Source organism: Gekko japonicus, unplaced genomic scaffold, assembly GCF_001447785.1.
Source record: "Gekko japonicus isolate JY-2015 unplaced genomic scaffold, Gekko_japonicus_V1.1 scaffold407, whole genome shotgun sequence".
NCBI lineage: Eukaryota > Metazoa > Chordata > Lepidosauria > Squamata > Gekkonidae > Gekko > Gekko japonicus.
Genome location: NW_015172563.1, coordinates 149,039 through 155,803, shown reverse-complemented (window position 1 = coordinate 155,803; position 6,765 = coordinate 149,039).

Sequence of the window (6,765 nt, the reverse complement as noted above, 5' to 3'; positions counted from 1 at the left end):
ATTACCCATTGGGAAGGAACTGCAGAAAAATGGTAATGTGTACTATTGAAAACCAGAAGTGATGTCATGATGTCAAGGGGCACAAATTCTATAGCATTCCCTCAGTGTCATGACATCACTTCTGGTATTGGATGGAGGCAACTTCAACATGCTGGCACCACACTGGTGCACCAGGTCCCATCCCCAAAAGGCTCCCAGGGGTTGCTGGCTATGGCCTGGCAACCCTGATGGGGGCAGGATTAAATAATCTCTGTATGAGAAATAAATGTCTGCTTCAGAATCAAAGGCCTTTCATTGTTTGTTATTTTACAGAAAAGCATCAAGGAATTGCTTTCCATCTCCCCCGAACAAACCCTTCAGCCCTTGCTGCTATTAGCGGTAATAGAGGGAAAATGCAGGCAACCTTATGTGCTGGCATTCAAGTGTAGAGAAAGCAGGGCTGGAAGCTTGGGGAAACTAAGCTCTGATGTATCCTACATCACATTCCAAAGTTTGAAGCAAAATTTCTGTTGTCCAGGCTCTGCTTCAAGAAGTCAGCAGAATTAGGAGAAAAATACTGCAAACAAACAAGTACAGTGAGGCAAGGCAGTGGGCAAGCAGTGCCCAAGTCCTTTTCCAGTTTCTGTTAAAGAAAAGACACCCCCACCTACTGTTGCAATATGCATGGTCTAAAGTGCTCCTACTTGAAGAAGATCAGAACAGGGACTGCTAGTTAGCATAGCCAGATTAGAGACTACTCAAAATTTATGTCCTTCCTGTCTCCTGATTGGCTCTTTGGTGACTTCCTGCTCCAACTGAGCCCTCCCACTTCATTCCTGTCACTCACAGCAGTTAGTCAGTTAGTTAAGTCTCTCTCCCTCTCCTGTGTTCTATCAGAGTTTATTTCTTCTTTAATAAACCAAGTTATTTTCTTTAAACAGTTGGTGCTCAGTTCCTCCGCATGTTTAAACTCTGCCACCACCTACCACTCGAGGATCCTAAGAAAGGAGGGAAAAGCTCACTTGTTTGCTAATTTATGCCTACCCATGTCTTATTGCAACTGAGCATTTTAGGTAATGGAAATGCCGCCTCATATCCACCTGAAATTTGGGAAGGATGTTCTATTGCATATGAGATATAGTTCCTAGGACTGTCATCCCAAATTGGGGGTGAGAGGGTTAACACCCAGATATGTTTCCCCTTAAAACCAATTAAACAGTGAACAGCTTGATTCCTAATGTGCTTAGCTTTGTATATGATATCAAAAAGCCCAACTTAAGTTTCTAAGATAACAGACAATTCAACTTTTTTTAAAGCACAGACCTAGAAATTACTTTAGTGTTCATTTTGAACATGAAATCTCTGAAACCTGCACCATGAAAATCAAACCATTTGTGAATCTGGACACTGCCTGGAGGAAATAATGTTTCTCTGCTCCTTTGCTATGAATTATACAAAAGATAATGAAAGTGGAAACTCAATACTTATGATTTCTTTGTGGGGGGGGGTTTTATACAAGGAAAAAGAACATCAATTTACATGTTCCCATGGCAATTACAATATTCTCTTTGCAATAGTTCTGTGACCTCCTTTGCAATGCACTTTTCCCTCCAAAGGTAGAGCTGGACTACAGGAGCTTCTGTGGAGATCAACATATGATCAAAAAACAAATTCCTCTGAGTAACAGGGTCCTGATTAGTTCTGGACACAAAATCCAGGTTACATAGTTCATTTTTTTGTATGTATTTTGAAAACCTATCGGATCTGTGCTTCTACCATGCCAAAAAAATGTATTCAGCTTTTTCCCCTATGTAATTATCTGCAAAGCTGCACAAAATCCACTGTTCAGTTAGTTTGCTCCTGGCAAAAACATAGCACTAGACTTGACAATATTCACTTTAAACATTTAAACTTGTGTAGACAAAAATGTAAAAGAATCTTTCTTGGAATGCAGCATGAGGCACTCAAAGTCAAAGAGCTTGCAGACTCAGTGATGTCAGAAATGCAAATTTGCCTCCCCAGCCCCCCCCCCCCCCGCCCAACGATGGCAGAAAGCAGCAGAAGGTCCTAAATGTGTCCATCCTGCCCTGTAAAAAGATACCAAATATAATTTAGCAATCTATACAAGCCCCAGAACTCAAGTCCCCAGAAACGACAACTCGTGCTATTTTAACTCTGCCCTATTACAATCAGCATGAAACAAGAAAAAGAAACCATTACCTTACACTAGTGAATGCGATCACTTCAAAGTGCATAATTCTGCACTGGGCCAAGTGGTATTCACTAGAAAAATATGACAGTGCACCCAGCATTCCTCAGGACAACTGCAGGTTATACCCCAAAGCAATAAATTGCTGTTGAATAGAGGAACTGTGTGTTGAATTCCTGCTTGTCTTTTGTAGCATCTACGGTATTCTACTTGTATCCTGACAGCATGATATTACAAACACATAACCAGATGCTACTGGCAGGATGACTGTGCATAAATGCATGATGATTTGGCATCAGGACATGAGCTATGTTGTCGTTAGATGCCAAGGAAGAAGATTAGAGGATTCCATGGAGAAGAACTTTTTTGGTAGTAAACACATTTAATATAATCTCCCCCCATTTTTTATCCATCTGAACTCCACACTTACTGCCTTAAAGTATTTTATGAATCTTATTAATTTTTCTTCCAACTGGCTTCACATTTCAAAATAACAGACTCCTGATTATTCACAAAAAGGATACAAACTGAGGAAGGAAGGAAGGAAGGAAGGAAGGAAGGAAGGAAGGAAGGAAGGAAGGAAGGAAGGAAGGAAGGAAGGAAGGAAGGAAGGAACCTTGTTTCAAATGTGGCCAGCAATGGACACATTATGAATATTTGGCTTTCCACTGGTTGCCCTCTGTATAGATTCCCAGCAACTATCCAAGCCTGGATCCAATGCTGGCCTCCAGGGCTCTTTTTGTAGAAAAAGCCCAGCAGGAACTCATTAGCATAATAGGCCACACCCAACAACAGGAACTGATTAGCATATTGGGCCACACCCCTGACAGCACAGCTCATTAGCACATTAGACCGCACCCCCATGTTATCAGAAGTGTGGTTATCCAGCCACACCCACCTTTTGCTTGTTATTCTGTTTACCTTGTTTGTTGTCAAAACCCAGGGCTTTTTTTGTAGCAGGAACTCCTTTGCATGTTAGGCCACACACCCCTAATGTAGCCAATCCTAATTAGTTTCTGCTGTTGGGTGTGGCCTATTATGCTAATGAGTTCCTGCTGGGCGTGGCCAACTTGGGAGCCAGCCGGAAGTCCGTTCCTGTGCGTTCCTGCCCAAAAATAGCCCTGCTGGCCTCTATTCTCACACCTGGCAGTTCTGTGGAGAGAAGAGGAGGGCAATTTTCACTCATTTCCCAGCTTTCTGAATACCCCCACATCTTGTACCCTACATTATTCCTGACGGTGCATCCTCAGCAATGGCATATAAGGAGCAAAGTGGGCTGAAACAAGGAGGAGGAGGTAGGAAAAATCCATTCCCATTATTGCAGGCAGGAGATGTGTTCCAACAATTTTTTTTACAAGTATATTAATTTATCATTTCTTCCATGCCAATCTGATTCAATAAGCATATGTAGACCTTCACCCTGATTCAGAATCACAACATATGTTACTAACAGAACAGTTTATCAAGATAGGTTGTAGGAAAAGACTCTTTATATTGTAGTTCCTGAGAGGAGCCAGGAATCAGGCAACACTAACTCTCACTTTCTGGTTCTCCTCAGTTTGTAGAGTGAGAGAAGAAGGCCCAGACTGAGAGAACTATGTAAATAAGTTATTCAAGTAACATTGAAAGTTGTTTATAGACAGAAATTGTTTATGAAGACAGAACACACTTTGAAACATGGTGGCAGCAGTGACTGAGTCCTAGACAGAAAAACAGGAACAATTAGGGTTGCCAGATCCCTCCTGGCAACTGGCAAGGGCACTTCCTGTCAATAGGAGAAGGCCTAGGCTAGTGTCGCAGCAACATCATCGATGATGCAGCAAAATCACTTTGAATGGCAATGCACAGATGCTCTGGGCAATAACTCAATGTTAGAAGCCATTTTTACCGTAGTCTTCTTAAGCGCAATCACTATACAGTTTTCCATTTTTTTGTGGATTTTTTTGGATTGACTAGTAACTGTGACCATCATTTTGAGCTTTGTCACTGGGATTGCCAGGTAAGGCCAATAAGCTGGGAGTTCTATCCAAACAACAAGGGAAAAAGACTATTGCCATAGGAGTCCCAAATATACAAATTCCACTAGTAGGAAACACCATCAAATATTGCCAAAACAATATATTAAACAATTATAAAGTTGGTGGTATCACAATAACAACGCTAATGCATACTGTAATCTATGATTCGCTTCTTACACTATGAACCTTGTGGGCTATTGAAACTGCTGAAATCAGGTTCCAGTTACACAGCCGGCAAACTGAAGAAGTCGAAGGAAACACATCTTCCAAATATCTAGAATGAGCATCTTTGCAAAGGCTGTTTGGAATATGTTATGACTATGTGGACTCCTCCTGTCAAGTTATCAAGTTACACTGAGTACATGGACTTTATGCAGGGGTCATTTCGTAGAAAAAGAGCTAGGGGAACTCATTAGCGTAACTCATTAGCATATGCCACACCCCCTGACATCAGGGGCCCGGCGGTGGACCTGCAAGGCCAGCGGGAGTGCGAGGAAGCCCCGCCAAGGCCCTCTCTGGCCCCAGGCAGGCAGGGGTGGGGAGAGGCGGGGAGGAAGCAACTTACCCTCCCTCTTCTCCTGCCTCCTCCTGGCTGAATGAGGGCCAGACAGAAGTGGGGCGGCCGGAAGCAGGGGGCGGGGCTTCATCATGTGCCCCGCCCCCCTGCACCTCACCCGGGGGAACTTTATGTCTTATCTTCTAAGGAGGAAATATTGTATCTTATGCCTTTTTATTGTTACAGTATGCATTAATGCTGTTGTTGTGACACCACCAACTTTATAATTGTTTGATATATTGTTTCGGCAATCTTTGATGGTGTTTTCTACTAGTGTAATTTGTATATTTGGAAGGGGGTCCTGACTGTCACATTTAAAGGGACGGTATTCCTTTAAAATGCTTTCTCTCTATCGGAAATGATGGAGGCACCTTCTTTTGGGGTTCATAGAACTGGGGGCCCGGGTCCAAACGTTTTGAAACTTGGGGGGGGGGGGTTCAGGAGAGGCACCAACAGCTATGTTGAAAATTTGGTGTCAAAACTTTCCGGAGTCAAAGGGGAAAAATCTAAAAGAAGAGATGGCAACGCTATTGGCAGAAGAACTGGAACTGGGTTCAAAAGAAGAAATAGGAAAAAATATTGATCAAATATACAGAAGAAACACGGCGTATGCAAAAAAATATAAAAAATCCAGGGAGATACATATTAAATTTAGCAAAAAAGAGCTGAGAGATAAGACCTTGCAAGCAGCAAGTCAGAACCCAGTAGTAAAAGACAATAACGAAATAAAGTTTCTGAGAGACACTCCATGGCGGGTACGAGAAAAAAGGGTTCCCTACATGAAACTGACCAAACTGCTAAGATCAAATGATATTCTTTATAGGTGGTTAATACCAGAAGGTCTCCTCTTCACCTACCTAGGTAAAAGATATAACATCAACTCAATATTCAAATTGGAGAATTTTTTGGAAAGGCATGGTCAAGATCTAGGAGAAAAAAGTGATGAAGATTTGCAAGAATCAAATGATTCAACTGAAGAAGAAGCGGAGGAAGGAGCAAAAGCACAAACCACTGAGAACCCGAAAAGGCAAGGGACGAAAAAAGAGAGAGGTAGAAGGACATCTACCTCCAAGGTACTAACGAGATTTCAATACCAAAATTTAAAGAAAGACAAAAAAGGAAAAGAAGATGGAGAGATTGCAGATGATTAACTTAATTTCAGTCAATGTTAATGGGCTAAATGGCCCTAATAAAAGAAGAAGGATATTTCACCAGTTATCCAAACTCAATTTAGATATAATTTGTATTCAAGAAACTCATATAAAGAAAAGTGATGAAAAATACTTAAAACAACAAAAACTAGGCAGGGTGTTTACAGCATCGGAATTAACCACAAAAAAGAGAGGTGTAGCCACATATGTGAAAGAATATTTGAAACCTAAATTAGAATTTATAATGGAAGAGGGAAGAGGAATAGCACTTTCAATTGAAAGGCAAGGAAAGAGAACACTGATTGTGAATATTTATGCCCCAAACCAAAATCAAGCACGGTTCTGTAAAAAAATTCAAGAAAAAATGTTAGGGATGAGTTTTGAAGACATCTGTATAGTAGGAGACTACAACTCGGTGTATGATCCAACCATAGATAGGAAAAACCAAAAATCAAAAATTCCAAAGTCAAACAACACGTTACCCAAAACATTTTTACAGCTGGCGGAAGAATTATCTTTGATAGATATATGGAGAACTAGAAATATAGATAAAAAAGAATATACTTTCTACTCTGCCCGACACAATACTTGGTCGAGAATTGATATGGCCTGGATATCGACGACTCTCATTAAGAGTGTAGGAGAGATACAAATACTACCAAGCTCTTTTGCTGACCATAGTCCAATTCTTTTAAAAATTATAAAAAATACCTGTAAACCAAGATGGACCATGAATACAAGTTTATTGAAAGACAAGGAGATAGTTGAGAAAACCAAAGCTCTCATACAAGAGTTTTTTAAAAATAATACTTCAAATGATACACCCATAGAAATAATATGGGATGCGTTCAA